The following is a 21328-nucleotide window of genomic DNA, read 5'->3' as shown; positions in this document are numbered from 1 at the left end:
AAACGTTTGCATTGTAATGGTAAGGCGCTGTAACAGCACTTGCAGTGCTACAACCGCGTTGTAAAGGCATGCATCGTGATGGCATACGTTGTACAGTCATACATTTGTGCAATGCTGAAGCACTTATCCATGCAAGTAGCATGTTACACCTTGTGGGTGTGTGGTTGGAAGAGTGTTGTCTTTGCTTTGATCCTCTGTGGAAAGCATCTCCATGTGGTTCATGATGAATACCAAGGTGCGTTTATTGAGCTATGAGACTCAGCGCTTAGTGGTGTGATGGATGAGAAAGTGTGCAAGATAGGAGACCATTTTTATAATATGTTTTATGCTGGCAGCTCTCACTAGCCCTGCAGGTCCCTTTATTATGATGGTGGTTTATTTTCTGTGTTCTGGATCCTAGCGCCAGCCTATGATGGGAGAAGAAGTAGAAAGTCCACTCTGATCTTATGGATCCGCAAGAGTTAGCAGGATTAATACATGTCATAGTCTGGTAACTTCTTATCTAGTACTCCAGACCTGCACTTTGCATCATATTCTAAAATAAAACTTTGTTCCGGAATACCTTTCTAAAAAGAAATTTTTGTACGAATACAGATTCAAATTGCTTGCCCGGTTGTGATGAATTTTCCAGCCCTTAATAGATGCAGACACCTATCAGTAACATTAATTTCGGGTGTCAAGAAGCTTCAGCTAGCAGGTGCTATTCGGTTTCAATAAGCTTCAGAATATTGATGAGGTCCGATACACACACTTTTTTTAGGCACATCCGAAATACTTTGATTGGCTCTTCGAATGTGAGATTTTCATGCAGGTAATGCAGTGTATCAAAAATGCATGTCAACCAGGCGGTGTGTAGACTGAGGGGTATTTTGAAACCACCATCTTGGTTATTCAGACGTTACAGGGCTGGACTTTAACATGAGAGCGCAGTGCTCGGACATTTAAAGGCTCCATTCGTGAGCCTCTATCCTGACTTGAAATATGCAATCATATCATGATACTGTGCCATTTAGAGGGTATTTACGTTGCTTGCTGGTGTGCACCACTCCCTAAATTCGCAATTATGAGAGCATAACATCCACATTTGGTGAACGCACTTTGCAATGAACTCTGTAACCTGCAGTTAAATCGGGTAGGTGTATATTATCCTATCTGCAATTTTTTCATCCGTCAATCCAACCATCCATCTTTTCTGATTTTCATTGACTCTGCCAACCTTACACCCACCCATTTAGCCATCATCTCAGATATCTATTTACTCTACCATCCCTTCAACAACGCATTCATCCTCTCAGATTTCCATTTACTCTGCTATCCTTTCACCCTTCGATCCAATCATTCTGATTTCCTGTTTGCTGCCATCTTTTTACCCATTTAGCTGAGATTCACCTAACCCACTCAAAGCCACTTTGTGTGGCTTTGCGTGGTTTAGTAAATCCAAAGTAATGCAAGGCAGAGCATAGAGCTGCCTTGAGTTACTTTGCTTTGGCAAGTCGTTCCATGGGTGGATCTAAGGCATTCCCACACATCCGTCTATGGATGTTGACACAATTCCACAGTTACTTCGGTCAGTAAACCTGGGAATGCTTCCAAATGGTGCGCCTCCCAGACCAGACTCAAGTGTAACGACGAGAATTATCTTTATTTATCTTTGTTACTTCCTTTTTCAATGTGAGCTGCAATCAGGTATCCCTTCCTTCACAAAAAGACTCCTGCTCATAATGCAGGCATTGTTGCACCATGATATCTGCATTTTCACTATGCAGCACCAGTTGAGGAAGACAGCAGAAATGTGTCATATATTTGTACATATGGCACATTTATGCTCTCTGCCTTTCATGGAACACAGCGCAGCATGTTCCCTTGCTTGCTTATTTTGGTGCATGAAGGTTTAGTAAATTTCGGCCTAAGTATTTTTGAGGCCTGTTCTTTCATTTGGTCATAGGTAAGCATGTTTTTAATGCATAGAGGGCAGAAGTATTGGCGTCAAACATTGGAAACTGTAATCTTCTAATTATATACCCAGATGGTTTTGCACAATTGTTTGGGGCTGATTTGCATGGAACATTTTCATAATATATGAAATGCCAGCCATTTCATTGAAGTTTAGACATTTGGTAATTGTATAGTATTATAATTGTACAGAAAATCAGGCTACTTCTAGCTTGCTTCTTTAAAAAGGTTACAATAATGTAGAGAGGTACTGGATGTTTAACTTGTATTTCTTGGCTTTTTAAAGTTGGTTTATTGTAAAACAGTACCGTAATCTTTTTCCCCCACGTGGTTTTGTAATAATGAAGTAACTGACCTGAGGTTCTTTTTATATTTCACTAGACATCACTATACCCACACAGCAGGATGCCGAATACCAGAGGCTTTGAGACCACAAAATGTTAAACAGCAAAAGATAGAGGATTTTTTCACTCATCGGCCAGCCACTCAAGACCCTTTGACAGCATGTTCTCAATTAGATGAAGAACCTGTCCTGCCAGCTTCCGGCTTTACTCCAGAAGAACATTTAGCATTACTTCATTCTGAGTCTCTTGCATATACAACCACTGGTATGCCAGCGACTTGTAGTCCATGTTTGAAACAGTCAAAGAGTTCATACATCATAGATGTAGGAAAACACATAGATGTCTCAAGACTCAGAACAGTTTCATCATCATCCCAGATGAGTTACGCTACCAACTTGTGCACTCTTCCTGGACACCAGAGACATCATACAAGTTTCCAGTAGTTCGGCAGGAAATTCAAGTATGTCGCATTCAACATGAATGATTGCAAATCTATATTGCCCATGGCTTGCCTACAGTGCTAACCTTGAGGGAGCTTTATGCAAGATGTGTGTACCCTTTGCCCGTAAAGAAGTTGGAAGAGGTTCTCATCAAGCTGTGAGGAAATTAGTGCTTCGGCCCATGACAAAATGGAAACATGCACAATGTGATTTTTGTTTCCATGCTTCTTCCATGTATCAGAAAGAGAGTATGACAGCGGCAGCTGAGTTCTCATCTGTTTTTGAATGGAAGTCTGTTGCTGTTACAACTATGATCGAGAGCAACTGGAAGAAAACTATTTTCAGAAAACGACTTGTGCCAATAGTGGAATCAGTACTCCATTGTGCCAAACAAGATATAGCTCTTTGAGGACACAGAGACAGTGGACAACCTATTACTTCAAAGGAACCTGAAGAGAATGATGGCAATTTCTGTGCTACTCTGCACCTACGACTTCAAGCTGGTGATGAAGTTTTGGCATGGCATCAGTCAGCATGTCCCTCCAATGCAACGTACACAAGTTGGAAAATTCAGAATTATATTGTCTCTGATTGCAACATTCTAATGAGAAATAGAGCAGTGGAGTGCGTTAACACTACAAGATTTTTTACTATTTTAGCAGATGGGACAACTGACAGTGCCACTATTGAGCAACTTGTTCTAGTAATTCGTTTTATAGAAGGTACATCTGTGTATTGAGAATTCCTTGGCTTCGAAGAGCTTCAGGATAAACAGGGGTTAAAATTGCAAAGAAAATTCTCACTACTTTAGAACCATATGGCGTGAATGTAGATCGTATGCGTGGGCAAACATACAATTGATGTGCAGCAATGAAAAGTTCTGTTAACCCCTTCGATGCTGGTGACGGAACCATTTCGTCATCAGGCACGGTTGAACTGTGCTGATGACGGAATGGTTCCGTCACGACCACACCCATTATCATTGGGGCCCAGCACAGGAGGAAAATATCAACAGCAGCGATGAGGTTAAAGGTGCATAGATGCTAGTTTCAGAGCGTGTGCCAAAGGCATTTTCTGTACATTGTGAGTCATTCACTGAATCTTGTGATTGGACATTCAAGTGATATAAGTCTAATCCGTAATCGTCTTCCAACACTTAAAGAAGTGTCTAATTTTGTAAGAGGCGCTGCAAAAAAGATGACTGTCCTATAGGTAAAATGTGTTACCTTGCCAGATACAAAAAATAAACTATTAAGTTGTTTACTGAGGCACTTTGAGTTGAAAAGAATGCATCTGTTGTTTGTTTTGTTGATATGTACCCAGCTGCGGTTGACTCTTTGCTTGAGATCTCAGACTGGCAAGATCACAACGCCTCTTCCAAGGCTGAGAAATTTCTTGCAGCTGTTCAGTGCCATAACTTAATTATTGCTTTACACATACTGGCACGATTTTCTGGGCTACTGCTTCCTGTTTCAGCTGCACTCCAAAATCCTAATACAGATATGTTGGAGTGCATAGGACCGATTGAAAAAGTCAAACAAGTGATTCAAGAAAGCAGAGACAAAGCTGAAGAAGCATTCAATTAATGTTTTGTTAAAGCCCAAACTACAGCAGGGGAACCTCTGACCATGCCACGCCTTACTGCCAGGCAGGCACAACAGGCCAATTACAAGACTGATCCTGAGGCTTACTATAGGATTTCAATATTTGACCATTTATATACCATTTATTGTTTGAATTAACAGAAAAATTCAGCCAGCATGTGAAAAAGGCCTGTACAATGCAGTATATGGTACCAAGGTTTGTCACCCAAGAGTCTTTTAAAAACTTGAAGGATGCTCTCAACATATATGAGGACCATTTACCCGGTACACACGAGGATCTCAAAAATGAATAGGACATATGGTTAATGACATGGCTGAAGGTACCAATTGAAGAAAGAACAGGGAATATAATGGATACCTTAACTCATGTTCACATTGACTTCTATCCCAACATATACTGCCTGCTAAAATTATTTGCCACTTTGCCAGTGACAACCGAATCTCCAGAAACGTGCTTCAGTTGTCTTCGCAGACTGAAAACCTATCTTCGGTCAACAATGGGGCAAGAACGAGTCTCTGGAATTGCAATGAAAAACATTTTACAAGCACATTGTCCTCCTATAGAAGCAAGTGTTGATGAACTGGGGAAAAAATGTTGTCGTATTGAAATGGCATTGTGACAATTGGTTCTATTGTGTTCCTAAAGAGCTTTGTAGTAAAATATATTGAAGTGGCCTTTTAATTCAGTTTTCAGTATACTCTTCCTTTTTCATAGGACAATCTATTACTACTATTATAAAGAGAGAACACAAACCTTTGAGCCAGGTAAACTACAAAAGTAATGCACCAATCACTACACCCAATACACCATTTGAAAGGGGAAATGTGGCAGAAGGACATAGGCTATAGATATGTACACCATATACATTAAAAAAGCAAAAACGCCAAGAGTGGTAAAGTAGTCCCTTGGGGGCGTGGTCGTGGGCGTCTCAAACAACAAATGTGGGCGTTTACAGGGCCGGGCCAAGTGCAAATAACAAACATAGGCCAAGCGACTTCACAACACACTTACATATGCACTTAGAGCGGAATGCGCTTTCACTGAATTTAGAACGCACAATATCCAGATAGAGCGGAAATGCGCTTTCAATGAATTTCTAACAAACATTTGCAAATCCCAACACATACAGCGGAAATGCGCTTTCAATGAATTTAAATTCACACAAACAGCGCGGTAACACCAATATACAAAAACAGCAGAAGTGAGCGCTATAAGAAATATACACACATTTGTTGCAGTTACCCAGACAACATTGACGCCTTCGCATAAAAAACCGGGCGGGCCTTCCATCGACGAGGAGTGTCAAATGACGCCACACAGGGGGCAGGATTAATCGCATACTACACCAATCACAACGCACTAAAGAAACACACACGACTTCGGCTTACCAAAAAGAAAGTCTTTAACCATTAGCCATTGACCAACGACGTCACAGGGGGGTAAACACGAACAAAAAAAGCCAACATTTCTTAACGGAGAAATGCAACCGACTGCGCATTTACGAGACTTTCCTCACATCTTGCGGACAAGATAAAACGCTTACAATAAGACATACGAATAACGAAAATAACACAACTGCCCATAATCACTCGAGCACTGCCAGGACTTCACCACACAATTGACAAAACAAAAGGCAAACTTCTTTGAAGGGATACAAAAACGAACACACGGAAAGAGCCTTCGAAAGAAAAAAAAACATTAAACAGGTGACAATACTTTCCTCACATCTTGCGGACAACATAAAACGCGGAAAACAATACATACGAATTAAAAAAATAACACAAGTGTGCCATATCAGTTGAACAGGGCCAGGACTTGCACAGACACCTCTTCTGCGGGGCGGGGGCCCTGAAGCAGCCTTTCGCTCCCGGACAACGTCGGGACGGCCTGCTAGTAGGGTATAAATGCATCAAATTAACAAAAATGTGTGCTCTAATTATTGTCCAGTTTCAAATGCAGAATGCAGAATTCACCACTTCTTTTTCTCAGCTTGGCCTGAGCATTACCCAATCCTGATTATCTACCATTTTAGCACCGCCCCAATTGATTTACATTAGCCACGCCCCTTCATTTGCCATGATAGCTGCCTCAGTATTAAGACCTAATTGCGCCCCTGATGGCCAGGGTGTAGAGAAATCCTTACATGACTGTATTTGGCTATATCACACTTCACTCAACCTCATCAAATGTGGTTGACCTATTGTCTTTTTTAGAGGAAGAGAACTGTGTACTAAAATGAACTCCTAATGGTTGGAGGAAAATGTGTAATTATATATAATTTAAAAGCCCATGAGAGCAGTGTGTCGGCTGCAGCAGTTACGCATGAGTTTGGGAACAAAGGGACCCTGGAAAGACAGGTGGAATACTTGCCTCACCTTGCCACCCCCTAGCGATGCCACTGAGTATGAACAAAGCTATGATTGGTATCTTGGTGAGGCCAACTCAGTCATTCATTGTTCCCAAGGTAGGCAATTCGAGCATCATAAGAAGGTAATAGTAACATCTGTTAGTTACAGCGCTTACAAACGAAAGGATATGAAGCGCTGTACAAAGACAAGTTATTAATAAAAATAAACTGTATGAATTTTAGAGTTTATTTAGATGGCTCCACTTCTAGTTTGATTCTTATGGAAAAGTCAGTTAGACCCCATGCTCAGCTCTACATATTGCTGGCCTGCCTTCACGTTCCTGTGCGTTTACCAGCATTCTTATGGTGCACGGGCAGGGTCGGATTGGTAAGGCGGGCAACCGGGCAATGGCGGAGAGGCCAGTATCCAAGCTTTAGCTGTGGGCTGCTTTTTTTAGGCAGCCTGGGGGCCGATTTAGGCGGTGTCTGTGTTGTTCAGATGCAGCCAGCGGGTGCCTAAGTGGCCTTTCTGGAGGCAGATGGACGTCCATTACTTCGCTTTTATCAACGGGCAGAGGTGTCACTTCCTTTCTCTCGCTGGGCTGGCCCATTAATGTATACATATTGAGTGGGGGCAGGGGACCTGAGCAGAATTGACCTCCCTTGTTTTCAGGTGTGTTTCACCAGTGTGAATTAATCTGTGCCTTTTTTTTATCTAAGTAAAGTTAAAAAACATGCCTCTTGAATATACTTTAGTATATACTTATATGTGTATGTACTTTGTGGGCTCTGGAGATCAGCCCTAGGACATGTCTGCTTCCATTTAGGGACTTTTTTTCTGTTCAACTGCCTATATTTAACTGTCTTGGGGTGGGGGGGGAGTACATCTGAGCAGTTGTGACGGCCGGTTTCGGCCGATTTTGTTACCGGGGGCCGACCCCTGGTAACAAAAACAGCCCCCCATACGCCCAAAACCGGACCCCACCCTAGCGGCCTACCGGGGAAACGCCCAGTGCCTGCTATGGCCAGTCCGGCCCTGGTTCCACCTAAGATGGGCGTCTTCTGGTATCATCTCACTCACTCTCTGCACTCTCCCACTACTAATCTGGTCACGCTTCCACCTGCAGGAAGTTGTGGCTGTGTCTTCTCTCTCATGGCAGGCAAGCACTAGAACTCCCTCCCTTCCTCCTTTCATAGCAGTGCAGCTCACCTTTTCTTCTGCAAGAAACTGAAAATATGGCTCTTTGAGCTGGCTTAACTCTTACCCTCTCAGCCTTTCTGCTAAAGCATTGATACTCAAAATAGGCCCCGGGGCCTTGTGCAGCCCTCTTGATCTTTACATCCGGCTGCCTGGCCAGCGGAAGCAGAGGACTGCTGTTTATTCCATTCAGCCCTAAAAATAAAAGATGTTATTTGATGGTTAATTGTTGTGAAAGAAAGGAAGCAACTGTGGAGTCTTGTACCTCTTAACTTTAAAAACAACTTCAGTTTTAAAGACATCTTGCAGCAAAAGTGTGACAATGTGATAAAGTCTTTTTAAAATTCAAAAACTGTATTTAATTAACATGCAGGATGTTTTCATCTTAATACATAATATTATATCGTTGCATTGAGAATAATTAATTTAAAAGTGATAGTCTTCAAATATTAATTTAGAAACATTAATTATTTCACTCACACTGACAATAAGGCCAATCGTGAACAAAAAAGAGGCAAGTTAGTTGTTATGTGTATTTATTGGGTAGCCTGGGTTCCTGTTATACATGGACACCAAAATAATTTGTTAAATCAAACACAGGAGAAGGCTGTGCACAGTGCACATACTGAACTCATGTATGTCAAGGTCCTCTTATGTCTGATAATGAAGAAAAATGATGGAAAGTGAAATACAACAATTGCCTAGGATCACACAATTTGCAAAAGAACAGAAGCCGAGATGAATCCCAGGTTTTCTTTTTGTGCAATTCAGGCACTAGCTGTACATGATTCCCTCCCCCTACACCCACCTTACCTCTAATCCCGCCCTATTCTCCCACCAACCGCCACTCCGCTGGCATCAATGTTGACCTCCGTCACATCAAAGACCAAACATTTTGGCCCTGATAAAATATTTGTGAGTACTCATGCGTTAAAGTGAGAGAACACCCTTTGGTATAATAGTCACTCTACACAGATGTATTTCATTTATTAATTCACACAGGGAGGGAGCATTCAGCAGTCCTAGTGGAGGTCTTGCTGTATTGTTCCAGTTGCACAGATGCTGACCACCAGAGTGACGGGGACTCTGCCACATGATCCTACGTTATCTCTCAACAGCTTTGTTGGAAGGCGGTGACCCCAGGGGTCAAGATTGCTCTCTTAACCACCTGAGTCCCTCCTCTCCCACAATTCCTGCCGAGTCTTTTCGATGGGGAGTCCTTGCCGGGGAGGACTGATCGTACACACTGTCGACACACCACACTTACGAACGGACACCACACCGTGAATCTTTATCAAGTATGACTTTATCAAAGTAAAAGTAAGGAGCAATACACAGCGATCGAGGGATCGCGAAAGTCTCGTAACAAGGGAACGGGGAAGCGGGACAGTCTTAGAGGGCCAGTAGGCATGCCACGCACCCTGCGCACAGTTCTCAATCCTTGAACTGGGGGGTACGGGGGCTGGCGATGGTACTTGCTGTCCGACTCACTTCTGTTCAAGATTGTCGTGAGGGTAGCGTCGATGGTCCAGCCGGACCAGAGGGTTCTTTAAGCCGCGACGAGGTCAGCAGGGCCTGATCAGGAGTACTCCGTAGTACTCGTAGGCAGGTGGAGCTGCGACAGCGACCGCAGGGCTCAGGATGGTAGCAAGAGTCTCTCGTTCTCAAGAGTGGGCCGCGACGAGTTCAGCAGGGCTCCGATGGTTCAGGTCTTACTCTTCGAGAGGGAGCCGAGGAGACAAATGTTCGTCAATTTGTGGCAGAGTTATTTACTGAGGCCTTTCCTGAGCTGAATCAGTGGAAATGGGAGATGGAGATCCAGAGAGCCCACAGATTCCCATTTCAAAGTAACGCTCAACAAGATGCAAATCATACCCCAAGAGTAATATTAATTTCTTTAAACAATTTCTTGGCAAGAGAAGCCCTTTATGACTTGGCAAAACCTAACAAGAAGCGTAAGGGAAAGGGCCTGGAGTTTTTTGTACGGCCGGATTACTGTCATACTACTGTTCAATTGCGCTGGCAATTTCGTCAGCTTATTCCACTTTTCCAATCTAAAGGTGCACAAGCCTTTCTATTGAATCCGGCTAAACTTAAGATAGTACACAAAGAACGTTCCCTTTTTTTTTTACATCTGAAAACGTGGCAAAAGAATTTTTGGCCTCCCTATGAGCATATGGTATCTGGGGGAGACATAAAAAAAAAATAGAGAAAAATCTTTTTTGAAAAATGTATTGAAGCAATTTAAAGGAACCTTACAGATTTAACTTTTTTTATTGTGATTGGATAAAAAAAAAAGAGAGAGAGATTACTCTTTGGCAATTTGTATTCATATAATCTGGTTTCTGGTTCATGATGTTTTTTAATGTCTAGGTCATTCGATTCTCTATTTGGTAAATGTGAAGTTTAAATTTTGTTCTTTGCATTGGTAAGATGCTGTCGTAAGAGTATACTAGAGGTGACTCGAGAGACTCGAGTCAGCCAGCGCAACTCATGTCATCACTTGTAGGGGGTGGCTCGGCCAGAGCCAGGGGTGGGTTGGGCGGTCACGGGAGGGTGCAAACAAAGTCAGAAAATTTGAAAAGATGTGTGAGCTGTTTGAATTTTTTATTTTTTTTTGCTCTTGGTTACTTATTAAACTAATTGTCTGGCTGCATATGCCGAAGTTGTCTAATCTTAGAAAATTTATAAACGAGTTGGTGTTAGCTGGTGGGGGAAGGATAGATGTTGGGTTCAGAGAAATGAAGAGTATGAAGATACTTAATCTAATTTACAAAGAAGATGGTAAATCTGCGAATATGTTCCTCGGAATATATGTGGTTTAAATAATAAAAAAAAAAGGGGGATTGCGGCACAGATTATTCAAACTATGAAAATCGATATCCTTTGTATCCAAGAATCACATATTATGTGGAGTGATAGACAATTGTATAAGGAATTAGGAATGAATTTATTAACGTGTACACGGCAGGGTACAACTACAAAAGGAGATGCAATCTTGATAAGGAGAGGTATAGGATGTTCTAATCGATGCAAGGCTGATCAATATGGTAGGTGGGCAATAGCGGAATTAAACATTAGTAATAGATTATGGACTATCTGCTCAATATATGCTCCAAACCTAGACGATCCAGAGATGTTGAATTTCTTAAACCTAGAACTTGCATCCTGGCCTCCCTCGTTAATTATCTGTGGAGATTTAAATCTTCATATTGACGATAAATTGAATATCTGTGGTACATCTCCTTACCAGGGAGGCAAAAAAAAACATTTAGAGCAATTCGCTCCCTGCTACTAGATCATGGATTATCAGATGTAGCTTATGAAAAAAATCCTACACATCCAGGGTATACATTTTATTCGTTCCCTCATAAAAAATTTGTACGTTTGGATTACTTTTTTATCAAACCTGTATTAATTAAAGATGTCTTATTTGAGCTATATCCACGTATTATCTCGGATCACAATCCAATAATGATTGAAATTAAAATAGATAAGTTATCTCCTTCCTCTCAGTTTAGATCCTGGACATTCGACAGGAAATTACTATTAGAGTCTGAATATGTGGAATTTATGTCAAAATGGATAACAGAATTTTTTGAAATTAACAGAGGAACGGCACAAGTGAAGAATGTCTGGGATGCTTTTAAGGCAGGGATTCGTGGTGAATCGCTGTCTTATGTTATTAAGAAACAAAAGATTAATCGACAAAAAAGTGAATTGAACTATAAGAAAGTCTTGGATTGGGAAAAAAAACTCATAGTAGCAATAGCTCTGTCACAGGATACAACAGATATTGAGAATAATTTAGCTATTCATAAATCACGAGTATATGAAATGTTTGCTACCAAATTAGCGGAACAGATGGCAATCTATCGCTCTGAGATATATGAATTAGGTGAGAATTCAGGTAGGTTACTGGCTAAAAAAATTAGACAAAGAGAGGTGTATAATACTATAAACTCTTTAAGTGATGAGACAGGTCAGGTACAGTCTAAACCTGAATCAATATTGGAAATTTTCTGCCGATTTTATGCTAAGTTATACCAATATGATGACCTGACCTATTCATCAGATCTTTTTATGAATTTTGGAAATACAATCCAGTTTACTTGCCTATCGGACTCCCACAAAGCGGCTTTAGAAGCTGATATTTCATGGGAGGAAGTAGAAAAAGCATTACTATCATTGGCGTTAGGGAAAGCAATGGGACCTGATGGTATTCTGCTGGAATTTTATAGAACATTCAGAAATGTTATAAAACAAGATATGTTGATTACTTTTCTTGAGGCACAGAGAGGGAATCCACCATTCTCGTGGGGTGAATCCACGATAATGACATTCCATAAAAAGGATAAAGATCCTCGGAACCCGGCATCATATAGGCCAATTTCCTTAATAAATGCTGACAGTAAAGTATATTCAAAAATCTTAGCCTATAGAATCTCAAAAAGCATATCTACAATCGTGTCACGTTGGCAACATGGTTTTATTCCGAATAGAGACACATCAGATCATATCCGGAGAATTATTGCATTGATGGATTGGGCAGAAGGTACTAATACATCAATTGGAATTGCCCTACTGGATGCTGAAAAAGCATTCGATAGGGTAGCCTGGCCCTATCTCTGGGACTTACTTGATATAAAGGGATTTGGACCGGGTATAATTGTAGCTTTGAAGACTCTCTATCAAAATCCAACATCAAGAGTTAAACTGGGTCCCAACAAATCTCCCTCTTTTCCTATTCAACGTGGCACACGTCAGGGCTGCCCAACTTCCCCTCTTCTTTTTGCCATTTATATTGATACCTTCCTTAATAAACTAAATCAAGACGAAGAAATAAATCCAATAGAGGTAGCCGGAATGAATTATAGAGCATTAGCATATGCAGACGACGTGGTAGTTGTTACTAAGGATATAGCAAAGGCATTTATTAGGATAGAGGAAATGGCAGGAGAATTTGGTTCCTTTTCAGGATACAAGCTCAATCTTTCTAAAACACAAATACTTTTTGTAGGTCAAAACCTTCCACCTCGCATTAATATAGTTACAGAGGCGACATATTTAGGCATTAAACTAACTACGCCAATCATTAATATACCTAAAATAAATTATAATCCAGTACTCAAAAAAGCCAACTCGACGTTAGAATGTATCGATCATTTTCACTTATCATTATATGGAAGAAACAATATATTAAAAATGTTGATATTACCAAAATTCATATACCTATTCAAAACAGTACCACTTGAATTCCCCCTAGATTTCTTTAAACAAACTGAAAAAATGATAGGGAAATTCTTATGGGGCTATAAAGGTATTCGAAGAGCCTATAAGAAAATGATCCTACCAAAGACAAGAGGAGGATGGGCTACACCACATCTTTTGTTTTATTATCTGGCGGCGGTACTACAATATATATCCCCTTTAATTATCGGCAATAAAGCCCCGATGTCATTCGCACATACCCCATCGATTTATGAATTCTCCTTGGGTATTAAAGCAAGAGGGCATTTTCTAAGAGTAATAGAACCTAGTTATTACAAGAAAATAAAATTCAAGATAGTAAGCTCAGCATACAAGGCATGGAAAATTCTCAGAAAATATGCAGGTCTTCCAAAAATATCAAGATATACTCCATTAAATTCAGTACATTGTCTTCCCCCCTATATTCAGGGATGCTACTATGTATAAATGGCGTAACAAATGGTGTTGTATATGTGGGTGACCTATGCACAGAGAATCGTATATCCTCATTTGATGAACTCCAAACCAAATTCAATCTCACAAGATTTGACTATTTTAAATATCTGCAGTTATTTAGTTTTCTGAAGGCAATGTTATCTCATCTCGAGACCAACAATCTTTACAAAAGTTTACATTGAATGAGAGCTTGTTTACGAAAAGGAAAATTGGTTATTTTTATGATATTTTGATGACTTTTCTTTTGGATGATTTACCCTTGATACAACAAAAATGGGAAGCGAAACTTGGTAAAACTGTGTTGTTCGAAGAATCAATTGAACTAGCTAATTCTGTCTTATTCACTGGTAGATCACGTACTCAACATTATATGATATTGTTTGATTTGTATTATACCCCAGTTAAGGTAATGAAATGGGGTGCCACAGCTGGTATCTCCTGTAATCGGTGTTCCTTGATAGGAGCAGACACCGTCCACATGTTTTTTTTTTGCCCCAAACTTACAGCGTTGTTTTCAGAAATCCAGAAATTTATGCAATCTATACTCGGACATACAGTTAATTTAACCCCGGAATTGTTATTATTTGGTTTATCAACTGATACTTTAGGAAAGTAACATCAGTCCTTGATTTTTATTATGATGTCTGTATTTAGAGCATGTATTACACAAGACTGGATCAGTGCAGATCCTCCTTCCTTTTCCATGTGGAGATCTCGGTTGTTGGCAAAATTTAATTTGGAAGCTTCAATTTATGCAACGAAAGGTTGGAAAAAGAAACAAATGGGAAGAAAAATTTGGGCGCCAATACATCTATGGACACAAGAAGGAATTAATTGATATAACAAAGTCCTTATTCATTCTCAGATGTAATATTTGCTTTCTATTATTCATAATTTGGTATGAAAATGTACTTTTCTTTTTTTTCTCACTCGAGCTGCTTATCTGACTTGTTTGCAATAAAAATAAAACTTAATAAAAAAAAGAAAAAAAAGCAGGGCTCCGATGGTTCAGGTCTTGCTCTTCGAGAGGGAGCCGCGACAGCGTCAGCAGGGCTCGGTGGTTCAGTTCCGTAACTTCGAGGATGAGCCGCGACGACGTCAGCAGGGCTCGGTGGGTCAGAGTCTGTTCTCCTCAAGGTCAGCCGCGATCAGATCAGCAGGGCTTACTTATCCAAGATACAACTGCCTAACTAGATGGGAGGCAGGCTGCCTTATAGTCCAGGAGCCCTTTGATGTCCGGACTCTCAGAGGCAGGAGGCCGGAGGTCCGAGGGCCAGGCGTCCGATTGTCTGGGCGGCTGGGTCTTTGATGCTTTTGGACCATGCGTCCAGGGGATCCCAGACGCTCATCAAGGTCTGGAGCCAGCTCGCTAGGCGGCAAGGGTGCGATTGAAACCAGCCCCCAGGGATGGTTCAGAGGTGTGAGGGAGGCCAGTTCCTCGGGAGGGGGCCGGAGGTGTGATGGAAGCCTTGGTTTCGGGTACTTGGTGAGTCATTCACCCCCCGGGCGGGTCTGGGCGCGCACGCCTCGCCGCAGCCAGGAGCGGCCAGAGGCTGCCGAAAGGGAAGAAGGCGGCCGGCTGGCCAAACATGGAGTCTGATGGTCACGTGCACGGGTGCAGGCACGCGGTCTGGAGGTCGTCTCAGGTCCGGTGTAGGAGTCTCATGTATAGTTCTGGGTGGACGGGAATCAGTTCCGTCCGTCGTTCTGGGGTTGTGGGGATCAGCGAGGGCCACGCCACGAGGCCGGGTCCAACATGCGTCCCCTCCAGCTGAAAGACGAGGAGAACTACCCATCCTCTTGGGGGTTCTCTTCGCTGAGGCGGAAGAAGCGGGACAGGCCGTCGGCGTGGTCAGCACCAGGCCTGTGTTCCACAGTAAAATCCATCCCTTGGAGAGAGATGGACCAGCGTAGAAGTTTAGGGTTCTCTCCTCTCATCTGCATGAGCCACAGGAGAAGACGGTGATCGGTCTGGACCCGGAAGTGGGTACCGAACAGGTAGGGCCGCAGCTTCTTCAAGGCCCAGACTACTGCGAAGGCCTCTCGCTCGATGGTGCTCCATCTCTGCTCCCGGGGTAGTAGCCTTCGGGGGATAAAGGCTACTGGGTGATCAATCCCCTGGTCGTCCACCTGGGAGAGCACGGCTCCAATGCCATGTTCGGAGGCGTCGGTCTGGACAACGAACTCTCTGGCGTAATCAGGGGCCTGTAGTACTGGAGTGGTGCACATGACCTTATTCAGTTCCTCAAACGCCTTCTGACAGGCGGGGGTCCAACTAACCTTCTTGGGGTTTGCCTTGGCAGTTAACTCAGTGAGGGGGCCTACAATACTCCCGTAACCCTTGATGAATCTACAGTAGTACCCTGTGAGTCCTAGGAAGGCCCGCACCTCGGTCTGGGTCGTGGGGTCTCCCAGGCATTGATAGCGTCTATCTTGGGTTGGAGGGGGGCTACAAGGCCGCTGCCGACCTGGTGCCCGAGGTATAACACGGAGCTTTGTCCTATCTGGCACTTGCTAGCTTTAATGGTGAGCCCGGTGCGGCGCAGGGCGTCCAACACCTCCCAGAGGTGGTGCAGGTGCTCGGACCAATGGGCACTGAACACGGCAATGTCGTCGAGATACGCCGCGCTGAAACTTTCTAACCCGGCCAGGTCCTGGTTGAACAGTCGCTGGAAGGTGACGGGGGCGGTTTTCATGCCGAAGGGCATTACTCTGAAGTGGAAGTGGCCATCCGGAGTGGAGAAAGCAGACCTTTCTTGGGCCCCCTCCGTGAGGCCGATCTGCCAGTAGCCACTGGTGAGATCGAAGGTACTGAGGTACTGAGCCGACCCTAGGCGGTCAATGAGTTTGTCGGCTCGGGGGATGGGGTGTGCGTCGGTTCAGGTGACTGCGTTGAGTCCGCGGTAGTCTACGCAGAACCTCAGCTCAGGAACGGTGCCGGGGGCGGCCGCCTTCGGAACCAGGACCATGGGGCTAGCCCATGGGCTATCAGAGGCTTCTACCACTCCCAGGGCCAACATCTTGTCAACTTCGGCCTTGATGCAGGCTCGAACTCTGTCAGGGACTCGGTAGGCTCTGTGCCGTACCGGAGGGCTGTCCCCGGTGTCCACGTCGTGAAAGCACCAACTGGTGACGCTGGGGGTAAGGGAGAAGAAGTCTGAGAATTGTCCCAACAACTGGTGACATTCTTTACGCTGCACGGGGGTGAGGGAGGAGGAGAGACTCACTACCTCTACGGAGCCATCTTGGTCCTTTGCACACAGGAGATCCAGTAGAGGGTCCGTTTCCTCTTCTCCGTCGTCGGTGGCAAGGAGTAATCCCAACTCAGAATGCACAAAGTGGGGTTTGAGCAGGTTCACGTGTAGAACCTTCAGGGCATTCCTGGCCGATTTCGTATCGACGAGGTATGTGACCTGGCTCTTTCACTCTATCACCTTAAAGGGTCCAGTCCACTTGTCCTGAAGGGCACAAGGTTCTACTGGGGACATAACCCAAACCTGTTGGCCGGGCTAAAACAAGACTAGAGTGGCATTCTGGTCGTACCAGCGTTTCATCTCCTCTTGGCTGGCCTCCAGGTTGGCCTCGGCCAGCTCGCGAAATTTCTGCGTCTGGTTCTGGAGGGCCTGGACGTAGGAGAACACATCGGGGGTGTGCTCGGGAGGGTTGTCTCCCAGCCTTCCTTGACCAGGCTGAGGGGACCCCTGACGGGGTGCCCATAGAGCAGCTCGAAAGGGCTGAACCCCAAGGATTTCTGGGGAACTTCTCGGTATGCGAACAGGAGGCAGGGCAGGAGGACGTCCCACTTGCGTCGCAAGGGCTCCTCGAGACCCATGATCATTACTTTCAGGGTGCGGTTGAACCGCTCAACCAGGCTGTTACCCTGGGGATGGTATGGGGTGGTGAACCTGTACGACACCCCACACTGTTGCCAAAGGGACTTCATGTACCGGGAAATAAAGTTTGTGCCTCGGTCGCTCACCACTTCCCGCGGGAATCCCACCCGGGAGAAGATCCCCATGAGGGCCCGGCCCACGACCGGGGCAGTCACTGTCCGGAGGGGGATGGCTTCGGGGTATCGGGTGGCGTGATCGACCAAGACAAGAATGAACCTGTGATCTAAGGAAGTCCAGGGGTCCAGAGGTCCGACAATGTTGATTCCCACCCTCTCAAAGGGGGTACTGACAACTGGAAAGGGCTGGATGGGAGCCTTGCGCTTACCTCCGCTTTTGCCGCTAGCCTGACACGTGGAGCAGGACTTACAGTGGTGTTCCACATCGGCCCGCATGCGGGGCCAGTAGAAATGGGTCACTAGTCGTTGGTAGGTTTTATCTTGGCCCAAGTGTCCCGCCAGGGGCACATCGTGGGCCAGGTTGAGGAGGAGGCCGCGGAAACATAGGGGTACCCCCAGCACTCGGGCTGACCCTAGTTCGGCAGTCTTCTGTTCGCTATAAAGTAGGCCGTTTTCCCAGTAAAGGTAGTGGGAGCCGGACTGGTCTCCGGCGGCCTGGGCTGCGGCCTGTTGCCGAAGCCCCTCAAGGGCAGGGCAGGAGGTCTGCTCCTGGCAGAACTCTTCTCGGGACGGTCCTCCTTCATGGCGCCACTGGACCAACTCGGGGATATCTGTTAGGGTGGGGACCGGCTCGACGCGGGTCCGAGGGGACCTTCGTCGGATTCGCTTCCTTCGTTGGAGGGCTGGTCGACGACAGCGGGGCGCTCGCCTCCCTCGGGGGCATCAGGGGCTGCACTGGGAAACTCGGACTCTTCGTTCCCGGGGTTGGTCATTCTGGCGGTCATGGCTCGGGCGCTCACACAGGCCCAGTGGGGCAGACCCAACATCTCTAGATGGGTCCTTCTTTCTACATCTTTCCACTTCGAACTCTCTAGGTCATTCCCCAGGAGGCAGTCTACAGGCATGTCCGTGCAGACCGCTACCCGTAGATCGCCCAAAACTCCCTCCCACTCAAACGGGACCTGTGCTAGCCTGCAGGTGCGGACGGAATTGTCAGCTGCTATCACTCTGCAAGAGGTGTGGGGGATGATCATGGACTCAGGAACTAGCGTGTATCCAACGGACATGATGCTGGCTCCTGTGTCTCTAAGGGCTCCTATCCTGTGACTGTTAACCTTAACTGTCTGACAATACTTTTCTGTGTTGTCGGGCAGGTAATCTCCCGGGACCATCAAGCTATTCCCCAGGGAGGCTAAGGCCATGGCTGCGGGCTACCACTCCCCCTGCTCTTCTGTTTCTTCCTCTTCTAGGGCTACCGAGGATATCTGTCTGGTGGAGGGGCCAGTGGGAGTGGATTTCTGGGAAATGGGGCATCGGGGATCACCGGCATAGTGCCCAGGCTGCTGACACTTGAAGCACGCTGTGCTGGGGCGGGGCCCCGGGGGACATACGCTCTGGGCTGCTCTCGTCGAGGGAGGAGAATGGGGGGCCTGGTTTCTGGGGGGGCTACGCTGGGGCCCTGACTGAGATCATTGCTGTTTACATCGACCTCCCCCACCCGGCTGGCAGGAAGATCCTTGGTCGTTCCGTGGGGGGTCTCCCCCGGCCCCTTCTGGACTCGGGTGGCCACCCAGTGATCGGCTTCAACAGCCAGTTTTCGTGGATTGGCGAGCTTGCTGTCCAGGAGATGCTGTCTCAGTTCCACAAATCAATTCGCGGACAGGTGCTCGTAAGCGACTAGGTCGACTAGGCCTTCGAAGGTGGTCACATTGCTGCCCTTGATCCACCCATCTAAGGCCCGGGTGTAGTAGTTCACATAGTCTACCCATGTGGTGCCAGGAATCTTCTTGCACTCCCTAAACCGCTGGCGATACATTTCTGGTGTTAGGCCGTAGCGGAATAGGAGAGCGTCTTTCATGTGGGGCAGGTGTTCATGTGTGCGGTAGGTAGGTCCAGCAGGGTGTCTCTTCCCTCGCTGAGGAAGCGGCTCCACAGGCCGGCCCCCCAGTCCTTCTCGGGGACCCGGTGGGCCGACATGGCGACCTCGTAGGCCTTGAACCACTGCTGGATGTCGTCTCCTTTGTAAAACTCCTTCACGACATCTTTGGAGATGTGCACCTTCGTTTCTCGGGGGACCACCTGCTCTCCGAGTCCCGGTGGTCCTGTTGCCTCTGCTCTGGCTTTCAACTCTAGTTCTTTGAGGCTGCGCTCGTGCTCGTGCTCGAGCTGGAGTTTCTGGCCTTCGTGCTCCCTCTGGAGCTTCTTCTCTTCCAGCTCTCCCTGGAGCCGCAATTGCTCGACGGCCAACTTTTTCTCGGCCAGTTTGAGTTCGCCCTCCAATTTGAGGCGCGCCAGTTCTAGTTCATGGCTTCGGTCACGTTCTCGGTCGGCCATCTCTTCCGATGACCGATCCCTCCCGGTTGCTGGGCTCCGGGTTGGTTGCTGGTTTCTTTCACCGGCCGGTGTACTGGGTTCGGTCTGTGGTCTCCCTCCCTCGTGTCTTCGGTCGGGGGAAGGGAGGCTTCGGACTCTACCCAAGCGGTTAGCGCTTTCTGGAAATCCTCCTTAGTACTTAGTCCGGTACTCGCGATACTTAGTTCTTTGCAGAACTGCTTTAGCTCTCTATAAGTGTAGTCTTCCAATAGGTCTTTATCGAATGTCGTCTTCTCACCGGATTCTGTGGACGACATTATTGCTCTTCCTTTCTCGTGCGTTTGCTGCGTGTGGGTTCAGGTAGTGTGTCAGTGGTACGATCTCCAGGCGTAGGTTCGTATCGCGTCGCTGCCACCAATGTTGGAAGGCGGTGACCCCAGGGGTCAAGATTGCTCTCTTAACCACCCGAGACCCTCCTCTTCCACAATTCCTGCCGAGTCTTATCGAGGGGGATTCCTCGTAGGGGAGGACTGATCGTACACACTGTCGACACACCACACTTACGAACGGACACCACAAAGTGAATCTTTATCAAGTATGACTTTATCAAAGTAAAAGTAAGGAGCAATACACAGCGATCGAGGGATCGCGAAAGTCTCGTAACAAGGGAACGGGGAAGCGGGACAGTCTTAGAGGGCCAGTAGGCACGCCACGCACCCTGTGCACAGTTCTCAATCCTCGAACTGGGGGGTACGGGGGCTGGCGATGGTACTTGCTGTCCGACTCACTTCTGTTCAAGATTGTCGTGAGAGTAGCGTCGATGGTCCAGCCGGACCAGAGGGTTCTTTAAGCCGCGACGAGGTCAGCAGGGCTTGATCAGGAGTACTCCGTAGTACTCGTAGGCAGGTGGAGCCGCGACAGCGTCCGCAGGGCTCAGGATGGTAGCAAGAGTCTCTCGTTCTCAAGAGTGGGCCGCGACGAGGTCAGCAGGGCTCCGATGGTTCAGGTCTTACTCTTCGAGAGGGAGCCGCGACAGCGTCAGCAGGGCTCGGTGGTTCAGTTCCGTAGCTTCGAGGATGAGCCGCGACGACGTCAGCAGGGCTCGGTGGGTCAGAGTCTGTTCTCCTCAAGGTCAGCCGCGATCAGATCAGCAGGGCTTACTTGTCCAAGATACAACTGCCGGCTAGATGGGAGGCAGGCTGCCTTATAGTCCAGGAGCCCTTTGATGTCCGGACTCTCAGAGGCAGGAGGCCGGAGGTTCGAGGGCCAGGCGTCCGATTGTCTGGGCGGCTGGGTGTTTGATGCTTTTGCCAGACGCTCATCAAAGTCTGGAGCCAGCTCGCTAGGAGGCAAGGGTGTGATCGAAACCAGCCCCCAGGGATGGTTCAGAGGTGTGAGGGAGGCCAGTTCCTT

Source organism: Lissotriton vulgaris, chromosome 3_1, assembly GCF_964263255.1.
Source record: "Lissotriton vulgaris chromosome 3_1, aLisVul1.2, whole genome shotgun sequence".
In the NCBI taxonomy this organism is placed as follows: domain Eukaryota; kingdom Metazoa; phylum Chordata; class Amphibia; order Caudata; family Salamandridae; genus Lissotriton; species Lissotriton vulgaris.
Note: the sequence above shows the minus strand (reverse complement) of the source record.